This window comes from Bos javanicus, chromosome 22, assembly GCF_032452875.1.
Source record: "Bos javanicus breed banteng chromosome 22, ARS-OSU_banteng_1.0, whole genome shotgun sequence".
Lineage (NCBI taxonomy): Eukaryota > Metazoa > Chordata > Mammalia > Artiodactyla > Bovidae > Bos > Bos javanicus.
This window is the reverse complement of record NC_083889.1, coordinates 31,498,338-31,515,306: the sequence shown is the minus strand read 5'-3', so window position 1 is coordinate 31,515,306 and position 16,969 is coordinate 31,498,338. Positions and strand designations below refer to the sequence as shown.

At 38.5% G+C, this 16,969-nt stretch overlaps 1 long non-coding RNA gene across 1 annotated transcript in view; it reads left to right on the top strand.

Moving 5' to 3' along the window:
• The window catches only part of LOC133235672 (uncharacterized), a 703,684-nt gene that overhangs the window by 49,745 nt on the left and 636,970 nt on the right, over nucleotides 1–16,969 (top strand). The window contains exons 2-3 of the long non-coding RNA XR_009732619.1: nucleotides 296–366; nucleotides 1,291–1,360. This is a non-coding gene — a long non-coding RNA (uncharacterized LOC133235672). The remainder of the gene's footprint in view (nucleotides 1–295; nucleotides 367–1,290; nucleotides 1,361–16,969) is intronic.

The following is a 16,969-nucleotide window of genomic DNA, read 5'->3' as shown; positions in this document are numbered from 1 at the left end:
TGTATTTTGGGAAATGCTAGTCTCTAGAAATACTCATCATAAAAATGTTCCAGTTTAAATAATTCTGTGGCATTCTAAACATTGAGTTGTACCTGAGATTAAAAAGATACCTGAACCTATCGAAGGCTCTGGGAAGGTCTGCATTCTTTTCTGCCGTCTATTTACCATTGTTCAATGCAGAATGAATTGTTTGGTATTGCATCTTCTCAATTTATTTAACCATGAGAACATCTCCCTGCCGTTTAAAAATCTGAACAACCCTAGTTAGGTAAATGGTTTTTTTTTTTTTTTATAGGTGGGAAGAAGCTGAACTCAGTGAAGTTAAATAACCTGCCTATGGTCATGCAACTGTTCAGTGATATAGAGGTAAGATTTGAAGGCTGAAGCCTGAAGCTCTATCAAAATCTGTCACTGTGATCTGAAAATATAAGAAGCTAAATTCATTTGAATACATGTATAGTTTCTATGTTGAGCAGTTTTTTTCTTGTGCACTCCTTAATGGATTTCTTTTTACCTCATGTCCATGCTATTGGGATTTTGTTAAAAAAAAAAAAACGCTAATTACATACAGTATATTTACTTAGAAAAAGGTTATTAAATTCCATGCAATACTGTAGTTAGAATTGAGCCCAAACTTATAATCAATATGTAAAGACCTGGAGTCAAGCAAAGCCTGTATATTATTTAAAGCCAGGAATGATGCTCAGTAAAATAATTGTAAGTCAGTAGAACAACATGAAGACATCAATTTGCCTTTAAGGACCTTGTTTAAGTTCTAATCTTTTCAGATATTGAAAAGATTCAACTTTTTATATGATATTCAAATGAAAATAACATCGAGAAAAAGCATTTACACTCATTAAGAATTCCTTCATAGTGAGAAAAATATATATGTGCTCTTAATTTTTATATAGACCTGTTCCTTACACGTGTACTGTAATTCTCTATGCATACTTGTGTATTTTTGTGGTTAGAAGCATGTACATGTATATACAAGTATATATCTATATAAATATATTTAATAAAAACAACATTGTGTCTGAATTGTTAAAATATCAGTTTTTGTTATTTTAAATGTAATATAATTTTAGACTCCTTTAATACATGTCCAGTGGACAGATTTATTATTATTATTATTTTTAATTTCCTGCATCAGATCTAGGTCTTTGATAAGTGCCACAGACAACCCCAGCAGTGTGGGATGGGCTTGACAGTTCTTCAATAAAGGGCTGTGTAGTTTTTTTTTGTCAGTGCCTTCCTCCTAGTGACAGCTGCTTTGTTCTTTTCTAGTCAGATTTTCTAGTTAACACATCAAAAGTGTATCTGTGTATACAAAGTGCGAAGAAAACAGTTCAAAGAGGTAAGAGATTCACTTTTAACTCTTCACTACATTTTCCCCACCCTTGTCACAAAAGTCGTCTCCCGTGGAAACTTCAGAACAAGGTGAGGAGTTCATGATGGAGCACCAGGGTGTGTATAACATTTAGGAACTGGTGTGTTAGAAGGCGAGTTGGTCAGGCAAAGCACTGATAGACTCCACGTCAGTGAGTGCTAAGCTGTGGTGAGGACTTTGTGTTTTCCCAAGAAAACCAAACCAGACAGGCTTGTACATTCAGTTTATTGTCAAAGCCTGATTTCTTCTTCTTGGCATATCTTGATGATGGTAGTCGCCTGCTTTATGCTCACAACTTTGGAGTTGTATCTTGCACCAGTGCCAGCTGGAGTTCACACTCACACGCACATACAGATACACACAGACACACAACACACACACACACGGACAGTGCTTGCTCCCATGCTTAAGCAAATGTCGTGGTGCTGAGACTCCCAAGATCTTTTTGACTAAGATAGTTAAACCTGGATTGGTTTTAGAATATTCACACTTAGGAGACAAGGCTCTAGCAGATTTTTAGTGATATGTGGAAGCTTAGTCAAGGATGTATTAAAGCCAAGATCGACAGAAAGACAGACTTCCTTTTCCCTTTCCCAGCCGTACTTCTGAGAAGCCCTGAGTTGGAAAAATATGGAGAAAAGTCTAACACTCTCTTCAGTGAATCAGGTTGAAATAGGCCAGCCCTGGATCATGTTGTATGCATGTTTTTAGTGTACCAAGTGAAGCCAAAACAATAAACATTTATTTTAAAGATTTTTTTACATTTGATCTTTTAACAAAGCCTCAGAGTAGTAGTCATGAGAAAAATAAAAATCTTGTTGGACTTTCGTAGGCTTAGTTTATAGTTGAGTATAGTTTTAAAACTAGAAATATGTCATCTTTTCAGTACTCTGGGACTCTTTAAGTCTTAAGCCAGGCCAGCCAGAAAGCCATGTGCACAGCGAACAAAACAGCCCTGCATTTGCCGAGCATTCCTGGTACCTGTTGTGTTCCTAGTTCTGTGTTAGGCTCCAAGGAGGGGAAGAGACGTGGGCTGGATAAAGTCTGCCTAGGGTCAGCTGAGGCAGCCAAGTGGCTTGGCCTCTTTAACATTCAGTTCTCTTACCTGAGGTAGGGATTCTAATGATCCAGCACTCACAGTGGATTTTTTTTTTCCACAGTGGATTTGTGTGTGTGTGTGTGTAGGGGTGGGAGTGGAGAATTATGCATGAAAAGCACTTGACACAGTCCAGACACAAGGCATGAAACTCGTAAAAGACTCGGAGGGACCATGTTCTTAACACAGGGCTCCACAGACCTGGGATTTAGCAAGCGTCTGTTGGGTTCCACAGTGTAGCTTATTAGCATGCTTCTGCGGGATATCTATTTGCAGTCAACAAGCAGTAAAAAGTCATAACCATTAAAGGTTTTGTTTTCACCTGTACTATATGCAGTCTATAATCAAGAGTGTGATGGTCTTTCTAGCTCTTACCTCCTTCCTATTAATTTTCAGTTATTAAAAATGTAAAGCACAGATAAGCTTAATTAACAGAGATATACTCATATTATAAACATTTAAAATACAGTAATACTTTAAGCTAGTGTTAAATGTAAATAGAATAAAATGCCACACATTTATCTGAGATAAAAAGCTCTCTTTTTATCAGGACATTTATTTAACAGAACCTTTTTTTTAACTATTTCAGGCATGTATTCTTTAAATTGTTTTATTTTAAAAACCATGGCTTTAGAATAGATAACTTTAAAAGATTAGGTTTGTAGGTGTCAAAATAGGCTCAATTTGTGAAATAAATGTGTTCTTAAAAACATCTTATAGTGTAACTTTTGAATGTGTTACTATTGATAGCAATACCCTTCAGTTTGTGAATTCTCTGGCAGATTTCTCTCCTTCTCCAAGGCTTTTTCCGTTGTTTTGTTTTGTGCCTTGTTTATCTCACCTTTCTGAGGCATTCCAAATAGTGTTTGGAGCCATGAGGAGTGCTCTCCTTTTGGTTCCCAAACTCATTTGTCTTCAAAGTTACCTGAGGTGCTAAAAAAATAATTCCTAGCGCCTACCCCATAAATTCAAGATCAAATGGTTAGTACCTCAGAAGCATTTAGAGTGCTTATTAGAGCACAGATCCCTAGGCTGCACCCACAGATCTTCTGATCCAGTGCATCTGGGGTGTGGCCCAAGATTCCTTCTCTTGGATGTTTCTTTCTCCTAATTGAAGGATGGTTGCTTCACAATGTTGTGTTAACTACTGTTGTACAGCAAAGTGATTGTTATACACACACATTTTTAAAGATATTCTTTTCCATTATGGTTTATTATAGGATATTGAATATAGATCTCTGTGTTGTGCAGTAGGACCTTGTTTATCCATCTTTATATAAGGCCTTATATCTGCTAGCCCCAACCTCACACTCCATCCCTCTCCTAACCCCCTCCGCCTTGGCAATGACTAGTCTGTTTCTATGCCCGTGATTCTGTTTCTGTCTCATAGGTAGATTCATTTGTGTCATATTTCAGATTTCATGCATAAGTGATATTGTGTATTTGTCTCTCTCTTCCTTCCTTACTTCACTTCGTATGATAATCTCTATGTCTGTCCATGTTGCTGCAAATGGCATTATCACGTTCTTTGTGGTGCTGGATAGTATTCCGTTCTGTTTGTGTGCCTCATCTTCCTTATCCCTCAGTGTACATTTAGGCTGTTCCGTGTCTTGGCTATGGTCAGTAGTGCTGCTGTGAACATAGGGGTGCATGTACCTTTTTGAATGACAAGGTTCTGCATTTCTGGTAAGTTCTTAGATGGTCCTGATACTGCTGGACTGGGGACAATATTTTAATCATCTCTGTGCTAGATTGTGCGTTTCTAGGAAATGTTTGTTTTTAAGCACTACCCCATCCCCCACCCCCAGGTGATTTTGGTATTCCGCCAGGCTTGGAAACCAGTGATCTGGTGATAGTTCCCTAGGACGTTAACTACTCACATGTCACCTGGTCAGGGACCTTCAGTTCAGTTCAGTTCAGTCACTCAGTTGTGTCTGACTCCTTGCGACCCCATGAATCGCAGCACGCTAGGTCTCCCTGTCCATCACCAACTCCCGGAGTTCACTCAGACTCACGTCCATTGAGTCAGTGATGCCATCCAGCCATCCCATCCTCTGTCGTCCCCTTCTTCTCCTGCCCCCAAACCCTCCCAGTATCAGAGTCTTTTCCAGTGAGTCAGCTCTTCGCATGAGGTGGCCAAAGTATTGCAGTTTCAGCTTTAGCATCATTCCTTCCAAAGAAATCCCAGGGCTGATCTCCTTCAGAATGGACTGGTTGGATCTCCTTGCAGTCCAAGGGACTCTCAAGAGGCTTCTCCAACACCACAGTTCAAAAGCATCAATTCTTCGGTGCTCAGCCTTCTTCACAGTCCAACTCTCACATCCATACCAGGGTTAAAAATTAAGGTGCCTCCAGGTTTGGGGGGCAGGGGAGGAGGGTAGGAACAGAAAGGTTAAAGCCTTGAGGCTCTGCATGGCCTCTGAAGATTTCTCTTTCAGAATAGTTTTGAGACATTGTCAGAGTAAAATGGAATCATCATCTGAGGGGTGAAATGGGCACACGGCCAGTACCTGGAACTCTGTGGGAAACATTATCAATTTTGTTACCTCTGTACAGGATTGGGAGGTATGCGCAGCGGGCTGGTTCACCAACTAACTTAATGCCCTGGTCCAATCCCTAATTGTCTTGGTTTTGGTTGCTTAGACTTTTTTTCGTTTCTTGGGTTCATCACTGTGATTATTTGTGCATGACTCTCCCCAGACTCTATCTTATCTTACTCACCCTTCTGTTTCTAGCATGTAGCATGGAGCCAAGCTCATAGAATTTGTTGAATGAATGAATGAATTTCTATTCAATCCCAATCAATATCCAAGTAGTTGGCTTAGAATGGATAATTCTGTAAATATTTGCCGAATGAATTAATGAATAGACCTGTAAGTTAGAGGTGTGACTAAGCACAGATTTCACCATTTGGGAAAGAAACATATATATATATATATATATATATATATATATATATATATATATTAAAGTTCATTCAGTAAGTGCTGGAGAATCCCCCCCCGCCACACACACACACAGTCTTATATACACATACATATAAAAGTCCAAGTCTTCTAATGTCAGTTGAGAATATTTTTATCTAACACATAAGCTTTCTTTCATGATTAGACTATTAAAATACTGTACCTGCCAAGTTTGAAGGTCCAGTTCTCTATGAAATTTGCCTAAAAGCAAGTATATTAGAAATAGACATTTTGTTAAGTACATTTTACTTTAAAAATTATCTATCAGAAGAAAGTTTCATGTAATTGTTTTGGATTGAAAATTTTCTCCTCCTCTCAGTTATTTGGACTCACAGCCTTATGTGGCAAGATCAACTATGTAAAGCTGAGCAAGGCTGAAAAAAAATGACAATTTTAATCAAGTAAAATTAAGTGGAACATTTTAAAATGTCAAAGATAGAGTATGTTATCCTTATGTGAATGAGTGTTTTAAATAATGACCAAGACTATCCCCCTGAATACAGGCTCCCTGGTGGCTTGGTGGTAGAGTCCACCTGCAATGCAGGAGACATGGGTTCAATCCCTGCGGTATACTGAAAACCCACTCCAGTATTCTTGCTTGGGAAATTCCATGGACAGAGGAGCCTGGCAGGCTACAGTCCACGGGGTCTCAAAGAGTTGGAGATGACTGAGTGACTAGACAAAAATAACAACAAATACCTCTGAATACAGTGAGCTTCAATGTCTCTGAGAATTTTGGTATCTAATCCAGAATTTTGCAAGTAATATGTCATTTGTTTTTATTTGAAAAGGAAGAATAAAGTGTTTATAGCCAAAGCTTTATTGTCACTATTATTATTTTTAACTTTTAGACTCCATTCATTACATTCTTTCTTATAAGGGAGACTTTGGGACAGAATCCAGAGAAGAGCTGTCTGTGGATTTATTAGGCTCATCATTGTAAACAGTCAAAACTTAATGGACCCGCAGTGCAGGATAAAGGTCCATCTAGTCAAGGCTGGGGTTTTTCCAGTGGTCATGTATGGATGTGAGACTTGGATTACAAAGAAAGTTGAGCGCCGAAGAATTGATGCTTTTGAACTGTGGTGTTGGAGAAGACTCTTAAGAGTCCCTTGGACTGCAAGGAGATCCAACCAGTCCATCCTAAAGGAGATCAGTCCTGGGTGTTCATTGGAAGGACTGATGCTGAAGCTGACACTCCAATGCTTTGGCCACCTGATGTGAACTGCTGACTCATTTGAAAAGACCCTGATGTTGGGAAAGATTGAGGGCAGGAGGAGAAGGAGACGACAGAGGATGAGATGGTTGGATGGCATTACCAACTCAATGGACATGAGTTTGAGCAAGCTCTGGGAGTTGGTGATGGACAGGCAAGCCTGGCATGCTGAGGTCCATGGGGTTGCAAAGAGTCGGACACGACTGAGCGACTGAACTGGAGTGCAGGATAGCAGCTAGGAAGTCCATATGTTATCACTTTCTCCACCTGAACCAAAGGCAGATGTGAGTGTATGACAGTGGTTCTACTTCCCAACATGTCACAAATGAGATAGAAGGTTTCACTGTCTTTAAAGACGTATTATTAATAAAAAGAGATGGAAGTGCCTGTGATTGATCAACAGTGACAAATTAAAACTTACTTGACCTTGAGTTAGTCTGTGCCCCAGGTTTTTTGATGATAGTTCATACTCTGGAATAAAAGGATTAGTTGGCTGTGGATGAAGTCTCTCAATTGAGCACTTTTAGAGTTCACTTGTTGAATAAGTTGAATAGCCTGGAGAAGTTTGCAGGATGAAAGAAAATAGTGTAAAGCAGAGTAAACTTACCTGGGGTAGCTTCCCTCTTCCTGTTCCCACTTTGCAGACATTATTGTCTTGCTGTTGATACCAACGTCTGGATATTTCCAGTTGCCAACTAATCTAGGACTGTCTACTGCAGAAATACCTCCATGCCTCTTACTGTCTTTCCAAATCAAAACTACCATTTCTACCAAATCTGTTTATCTGACACCATTGTGTGAATTCTTGATAAACCCACCCCAACACTCTGTGAATGAAAACTAGTATTCCAATGAATACTAGTCTAGGAAGAAAAATAAAAATGAATTTCAGTTCAGTTCACTCAGTCATGTCTGACTCTTTGCGACCTCATGAACCACAGACGCCAGGCTTTCCTGTCCATCACCAACTCCTGGAGTTCACCCAAACCCATGTCCATTGAGTTGGTGATACCATCCAACCGTCTCATCCTCTGTTGTCCCCTTCTTCTCCTGCCCCCAATCTTTCCCAGCATCAAGGTCTTTTCCAATGAGTCAGCTCTTCGCATCAGGTGCCCAAAGTATTGTTGAGTTTCAGCTTCAACATTACTCAGGACTGATTTTCTTTAGGAGATGAATTTCAAGGTTAAATATATCTGTGAAATTCTTCATGAACCCTCCTTGGAGACTCTCAGATGTTAACTCTGAAAAGTCCTATGGTGATAAAACCAGTTTAATTTTTTTTAACTTTTTGTATTTTTGAAAAGTAGCTTGGTGGTTCTCTGTACTGTTTCACAGTGGCTGAAGGGGGTCAGATGTACAGTGATGGATGGTAACATACCTTTGGTGGTTATCACTTTGTAGTGTAATTCAACACAGATGTTGAATTATAATGCTGTAACTTGAAACTTGTATAACATTATATACTAATTTTACCTCATTTTTTTTAAAGGGAAAAGCGTAGCTTGGTAATTGAAACAAGGATTGAAATAAGGATATCATGTGACAAGATTTTTCTGTGTCCCTCTACTTTTAGTATTCACTTCTCGAATTTTAGAAATCCTCATTTGAAAAGGAAAGGTTGCCCTTTTCTATTCTTTAAATTGTCTGACTCTTTAAGAAAGGAAACCAGTCCTTGGCTGTGCTCTGGGGTGACATGAGGTTGAGAGGGCCAGACAAGGAATTCTTTTCAATCAGGAGCAGATAAGAGGCATTTGGGGCATGAAATTAACATTGTAGTTTATTACTAATGATGTCTATTAATAACCCTCAGTATCTCATAACCATTCTTGCCTGATATATCTGGTAATGCAGAAAAGTAAAAAGTATTAAAAATGTGGAGAATATATAGCAATGTAGAAGGTAATATTTCATATGGTAGGGAGAAGTAGCAATTTTTAATTCTAAAAACTGTCTTACAGGTTTATGTAAGCATCAAATGTGTGTAAATCTTTAATACCACTCCTGATATCAATAAATATTTACTATTAAAAATAGCAAAGAATAATTTCTATTCACATTTATTTGAGACTAAATTTGTACACATCTCAGTTAACATTTTGATAAAAGTCACCTCTTTCACAACATTTGCTTCCCAAACTAGTATGGTGACTTTATACTCGATTAAATTAAAGGCAATATGCATTGAGTACTTATTATAGTTTAGGTTTTACTCTAAGCTTTTCTACATATATTATTTTATTCTCATAATGACCTTAAGAGGGAAACATTGTTATAGTCATTTCACAGGTGAAGATTCTGGTATTTAAACTTGGTCTCTGGGTTGAGAAGATACCTTGGAGGAGGAAATGGCAATGCATTTCAATATTCTTGCCTGGAGAATCCCACGGACAGAGGAGCCTGGCAGGGTACAGTCCATAGGGTTGCAAAGAGTTGGACATGAAGCACAAGGAACAAGAATCACACAGTACCTGATGGAAAACGTTCACCCATCTTTTAAAATAGATGAGTTATAGAATATTTGACATGTGAAGAACTTTAGAGATCATCTGTTTCAAATCTTTTATAAATAGTACTTCTGTTTTTAAATAAGTAATGATACTGAGACCTGCAGAGGAATAGAATCTTTTTCTGGATGACCCAGCTTGTGGGCAGACACAGGTCTTTAATCTGCCCCATGCTTTTTATTCAGTGATTTTTGTGCTGCTTATAAATTATAGCGTATAGAAATAAAAGTGTTCCTAATCAAACAGATCTCCAAGTTTGTTCTAGCAGATTGCACTTTCCATAATGGCCATATCTCCATATATTTCATCCTGTATGCCTATTTTTACAGTATGAGACAGATGCCATTCCATCATGGGTGATGTCTTTCTTCTCTCGTCTTTAAACTGGGTGGACTTTTGTAATCAACCAACAGATAATGGCAAACATGACATTCCGTCTAATTCAGTAAAAGGGCTCTTGCATTAAAAGGGATGTGACTTCTGACCGGCTTTGCTCTTTCTCAAGACTCTTGCTTTAGAATCCACGAAACATGTTATGAGGAAGCACAAGATATGTGGAAAAACCATGTGTTGATATCCCTGGTAACAGCGCCAGGATTAATTTGCAAATAGTTAAGACTTGGAAACCTTCAGGTGATTTTGTCCTCTAACCTTGGGGTCTTCCTTATGATGTCCAAGAAATCATGGAGCAGTGACAGGCCATCTCTGCTGTGTCCTATTGTATTTCTGTTAGCACAATAACCAGTTATTTTATGCCAGTAAGTTTGGGGTAAATAAGTGTTTAACTGTAATAATAGGAATACGTTTTGTAATGTAGTGAGGAGATCCCATGGCAAAAATCTGAAATGTTCTGTACATCAGTGTCTCTTTTGCTGTCTCGTATACAGGGTTATTGTTATAGAACAGTCTTTTGGACTCTGTGGGAGAGGTAGAGGGTGTGATGATTTGGGAGAATGACATTGAAACACGTATAATATCATATATGGAACGAATTGCCAGTCCAGCTTCGATGCACGTTACTGGATACTTGGGGCTGGTGCACTGGGACGACCCAGAGGGATGGTACGGGGAGGGAGGAGGGTTCAGGATGGGGAACACGTATATACCTGTGGCGGATTCTTGTTGATATATGGCAAAACCAATACAATATTGTAAAGTTAAAAAAAATCTGAAATGTATGGAAGTGGCTTTGGAACTGAGTAACAGGTGGAGTTTGAAGGGCCGTGAGGACACTCTTAGTGCAAACGTGAGGGATCTCTAGGAGGATTTTGACAGGGTATATGGGTTGCAGAAGTCTTAGGACCCTGGAAGAAGCTATTGGTGAGGTCTTTAAAAAAGTGAAGAGAATGACACTGAAAGCTGAAAATGAAGAGCTCTTGTTATATTGTGGTGGAAACTGTATCAACACCTGGATTCATGTGCAAAATGGGAAATGTACCTAATGAGCTTGTTGAGTTTTCAAGAGACATTTCAGGGGAAACATTAAGGAATATGACTGCTAAGTTTAAACACTAAACTGTTTCTTATTCCATACTCTCTAAAGTTCTCAGATTAGAAGATGTTTTCCTAATCAAATGGTGGAAATCAAGTACAGGATAATGTAAAAAAATTATAAAGATACAAGCAAGAATGTAACTATGAAGCCTTTTATTAAGACCTCAGAAATGTTTGAAGTACCACTTCAAATGGTAGGAATTTTAAGGGTCCTAAAGGTGTTATCTCATAACAACCTTATAGGAAACCCAAGTGTAGAGAATGGGTCATCTTGAGAGATATGGAAGTACGACAACTTTTGTCTAACAGAGTGGATTATAAATTAATTTGTAAAAATAAACAACAATTTTAAAAGAATTAGATCAGTCTGTAGTGAAAGGGACAGACACAGTAAGTACAAATTGAAAAAGGGAGCTTTAGACTCTGTAGGCAGGAAGCAGGGTTCATTCTTGCTAACACGGGCTCCATTTTATGGAAAAAGAAATCTGACCCCAAGGCTGGAACTAAAGGTCGTAGTATTAATAAAAAGTTCCTAGGACTAATGTCCAATCAAAGGATGTATTAATTTTAGACCTGCAGTGGAGCAGTGATGGCAGTGAGTCTCCCTGTCCTATACTTACGAATAAGGACCATCTTTCGCAGTTATTCTGTGTCTGTCCCACCTTTGGATGGTGGAAGTATCAAGAGCAGATAACTTGCCTCTTTGGCTCACAGTTCTTAAGATGGAGAGGAATATGCTTAAGGGTCCGTATTTAAGGAAGTGATGTTCAGAATCCAGGCTTTAGGTATACACCTAAAGGATGTGAGTTTCATCAACTGTTAAGTGGAGATAATGTTATTTACCTTGACAGGGGGTTACGAGATTAGATGAAGTACTAATTGTGTGTGTATTGTTCCTACACATAGAAAACACTCAAGAAATGATTACTGTTATTGGTTTTTATAAAGCTTATTCATTATGTGGAAAATTCTGAAAGAGATGGGAATACCAGACTACCTGACCTGCCTTTTGAGAAATCTGTATGCAGGTCAGGAAGCAACAGTTAGAACTGGACATGGAACAACAGACTGGTTCCAAATAGGAAAAGGAGTATGTCAAGGCTGTATATTGTCACCCTGCTTATTTAACTTATATGCAGTGTACATCATGAGAAATGCTGGGCTGGAAGAAGCACAAGCTGGAATCAAGATTGCCTGGAGAAATATCAGTAACCTCAGATATGCAGATGACACCACCCTATGGCAGAAAGTGAAGAATAACTAAAGAGCCTCTTGATGAAAGTGAAAGAGGAGAGTGAAAAAGTTGGCTTAAAGCTCAACATTCAGAAAACGAAGATCATGGCATCTGGTCCCATCACTTCATGGCAAATAGATGGGGAAACAGTGGAAACAGTGTCAGACTTTATTTTCTGGGGCTCCAAAATCACTGCAGATGGTGATTGCAGCCATGAAATTAAAAGACACTTACGTCTTGAAAGGAAAGTTATGACCAACCTAGACAGCATATTAAAAAGTAGAGACATTACTTTGCCAACAAAGGTCCATCTAGTCAAGGCTATGGTTTTTCCAGTGGTCATGTATGGATGTGAAAGTTGGCCTGTGAAGAAAGCTGAGCGCTGAAGAATTGATGCTTTTGAAGTGTGGTGTTGGAGAAGACTCTTGAGAGTCCCTTGGACTGCAAGGAGATCCAACCAGTCCATCCTATAGGAGATGAGTCCTGGGTGTTCATTGGAAGGACTGATGCTAAAGCTGAAACTCCAATACTGTGGCCACCTCATGCAAAGAGTTGACTCATTGGAAAAGACTCTGATGCTGGGAGGGATTGAGGGCAGGAGGAGAAGGGGACAACAGAGGATGAGATGGTTGTATGGCATCACCAACTCGATGGACATGAGTTTGGCTGAACTCTGGGAGTTTTTGATGGACAGGGAGGCCTGGTGTGTTGCAATTCATGGGGTCGCAAAGAGTCGGACATGACTGAGCAACTGAACTGAACTGAATTCATTATGCCACAACCTGGGACATGGATAAAAGTTTAAAATGCTACTTGGATAAATCCTTGCTTTTCAAGATTTTTATTAATTGTTCTGATTAAGAGTTCTGATGACATATAGTATTTTACCAAAAGAAAGAAAGAATAAAGAATATATTTCTTAATGGATATGTACTGGAAACAGCAGTCTGTAATACTATGTAAACATATGGCTAAACTTGCAGGCTTTACAGTCAAATGTACTTATATATTCAGCAGAAGCCACAGCTAAGGTATGTCATTCTTAAAATGTATATGACCTAACAATATATTACAGTATATAATTTAAACCCAGTAAAATAGGAAAGCACCTTTATAACATATTTATAATTTATTGTTATTTTATTACTTATACATATGATACATATTTATTTCTAAAACAAATATATATCTTTGGCCACCTATTTTATTTTCTTAAGTTACAGGCAGTACATTACTCATGAATGGCAGAGTATGTCAGTTATTTATCTTTCCAAAGTATCTAAAAGTGAATGAAGCTTGAATTGAGCAAGGAAGTATCATAAATTAAAAAGTGAATTCTCTAAGAAAATCTGGGAAAAGGTTTGAATATAAAATTAAAGTACATTTTGCCATAAAATGTAACTGTCAGGGTGGCGTGAACCCAAATATGAATTATGATTGGACTGAATTTGTTTTTTTATCTGATGGAGCACCAAAGAATCATTTTGAAATCATTGATCTTGGCTAGCTTGAATCTTTATTTTTCTGATAATGTGTCAATGAAGTATAAAGCTGGTGAGAGACAATTTAAGCCTCTGCATTTATTTGTCAATAAAATGTGTGCTCTATTGGTTTTTTTCTCAGTTACATTGTTTTATCATGTCAATATTTCATAAGATTATAGGACTGACTAATGGGAGTAGCTATTACCACTGTTGATGTACTTTGAAACAGCAATCCATATTTTATGGACCAGAAAGATACAAAACCTTTACCTTTGACCTTATTGAACATAAAAGTAAAATAATGCAAATGAAATTTGCTTCTTATTTTACCTATTCACAATTAGTTTCCAGTAGCCTCAGGAATAAATGTTAGAATAGGTAACTTATCCTTTTTTGGTTTGTAAGAAAGAGTGATGGATCTCAAATAAAATTCTTCAGAAGGCAATTTAGGTAACAGAAATATCTTAATGCCAGGCAGAAAAATAGACTATAAGCATTTTTACATGAGTCTTTTCTCAATATAAAAATGATTGATTCATGTTCTCTGCGGATGTCCTAAATAAACCCACAAAAGCCAAAAGGAAAAAGTCGTGTCCAATCCAAACACTCAGAGACTACTCTTAATGTCATTTGTATGCTTCCAGTCTTTTTTCTATGCATAAACATTTTTATTCAAAAATATATTCTACATACTGGTTAGTAACCTGAATTTTTAACAAATTATTTTTTGTACTTTTAATTTTATACCAGTTTGCCAAGAAAATAATAAGCTAAAGCAGGCAATTTTTATAATATAAAGTTTTTGCACTGATGCCCTCTTATATTTATTCACTTGCCCATGGAATTTATACAGATAGCTAATGGCTCAGTCAGAGAAGGCGATGGCACCCCAGTCCAGTACTCTTGCCTGGAAAATCCCATGGACGGAGGAGCCTGGTAGGCTGCAGTCCATGGGGTCGCTAAGAGTCAGACACAACTGAGCGACTTCACTTTCACTTTTCACTTTCATGCTTTGGAGAAGGAAATGGCAACCCACTCCAGTGTTCTTGCCTGGAGAATCCCAGGGACGGGGGAGCCTGGTGGGCTGCCGTCTATGGGATCGCACAGAGTTGGACACGACTGAAGTGACTTAGCAGTAGCAGCAATGGCTCAGTGATAAAGAATCTGCCTGTCAATTCTTGCAGAAGAAACAGGTTCAATCCCTGGATCTGTAAGATCCCCTGGCGAAGGAAATGGAAACCCATTCCAGTAGTATTCTTGTCTGGGAAACCCCATTGACAAAGGAGCTTGGGGGGCTACAGTCCTTGGAGTCACAGAGAATCGGACACAACTTTGCAACTAAACAACAACAGTATGCTTGTATAAACAATTCCCTGTGTTATCTAATTGTTTTAAAATACTGACTTGTTGGTTGTCAACTTGTTGGTTGACAGTTTGTAGTTGTGTGCTTTTAACATAACAAAGATTTTTTTCCAAACAACAAAATTAAAATACTTTTAAAATCAGATATAAAAATAGATTTAAACCATACTCTTGACTGTCTCTAGAAATATTTTTGAACATCTCTGTGTTAGCCAGTTTCTAAGTTGGTGTCCAGTGACTGTTGCTTCTTGGTATTCATGTTCTGTATAGTATCCTCCTACCTTTAAGTGGGACTGACCTGTATATCCTTAGGAAATTGTGGTTTTGCAACTTCAGGGCCTAGGCCAGAAAAGGCATTACCGCTTTCACTTTGCTCTTTTGTAACACCCCTTCCGGGGGAGTTCATGATCTGAGCCACAGTCAGCTCCCAGTCTTATTTTGCTGACTGTATAGAGCTTCTCCATCCTCAGCTGCAAAGAATATAATCAACCTGATTTCGGTATTGACCATCTGGTGATGTCCATGTGTAGGGTCATCTCTTGTGTTGTTGGAAGAGGGCATTTGCTATGACCAGTGTGTTCTCTTGGCAAAACTCAGCCTTTGGCCTGCTTCATTTTGTACTCCAAGCCAACTTGACTGTTACTCCGGATATCTCTTTACCACTACTTTTGCATTCCAGTCCCCTATGATGAAAAGGACATCGTTTTTAGTGTTAGTTCTTGAAGTTCCTATAGCTCTTCATAGAACCATTCAATTTCAAAGAAAGACAATGCCAAAGAAAGTTCAAACAACCATACAGTTGCACTCATCTCACATGCTAGCAAATAATGCTCAAAATTTTCCAAGCCAGGCTTTAACTGTATGTGAACTGAGAACTTTAGATGTTCAAGCTGGATTTAGAAAAGGCAGAGGAACCAGAGACCAAATTGCAAACATCTGTGGCATCATAGAAAAAGAAAGAGAAGTGCAGAAAAACATCTACTTCTGCTTCATTGGCTACACTAAAGCCTTTGACTGTATTCAGTTCAGTTACTGATCAACATTTCAATATGAAGTCTTTGTGGATAAATGATTTACCTTTTGTGGGTTTCTTTTGAATTTAGTTATGTTTTATCAGGATTTTAATTATGAGTCATGATTGATTCCATTGATTAGGGAAACTTGACATAGACAATGTTTTCCTCTTTGCTTCCAATCTTATGTCCAGTGGTAACAGGTTAGGTAAATAGATTGGTATATATTGGGGCTTCAGCTTCATCATCATTCCTTCCAACGAACACCCAGGGCTGATCTCCTTTAGGATGGACTGGTTGGATCTCCTTGCAGTCCAAGGGACTCTCAAGAGGCTTCTCCAACATCACAGTTCAAAAGCATCAATTCCTTGGTGTTCAGCTTTCTTCACAGGCCAACTTTCACATCCATACATGACCACTGGAAAAACCATAGCCTTGACTGGACGGACCTTTGTTGGCAAAGAAATGTCTCTGCTTTTCAATATGCTATCTAGGTTGGTCATAACTTTCCTTCCAAGGAGTAAGCGTCTTTTAATTTCATGGCCGCAGTCACCACCTGCAGTGATTTTGGTGCCCCAGAAAATAAAGTCTGACACTGTTGCCCCATCTATTTGCCATGAAGTGATGGGACCAGATGCCATGATCTTAGTTTTCTGAATGTTGAGCTTTAAGCCAACTTTTTCACTCTCCTCTTTCACTTTCATCAAGAGGCTTTTTAGTTCTTCTTCACTTTCTGCGATAAGGATGGTATCATCTGCATATCTGAGGTTATTGATATTTCTCTCAGCAGTCTTGATTCCAGCTGTGCTTTCTCCAGCCCTGTGTTTCTTATGATGTACTCTGCACATAAGTTAAATAAGCAGGGGGACAATATACAGCCTTGATATACTCCTTTTCCTATTTGGAACCAGTCTATAGTTCCATGTCCAGTTCTAACTATTGCTTCCTGACCTACATACAGGTTTCTCAAGAGGCAGGTCAGGTGGTCTGGTATTCCCATCTCCTTCAGAATTTTCCAGAGTTTATTGTGATCCACACAGTCAAAGGTTTTGGCATAGTCAGTAAAGCAGAAATAGATGTTTTTCTGGAGCTTTCTTGCTTTTTTGATGATCCAACAGAGTTGGCAATTTGATCTCTGGTTCCTCTGCCTTTTCTAAAACCAGCTTGAACATCTGGAAGTTCATGATTCATGTATTTCTGAAGCCTG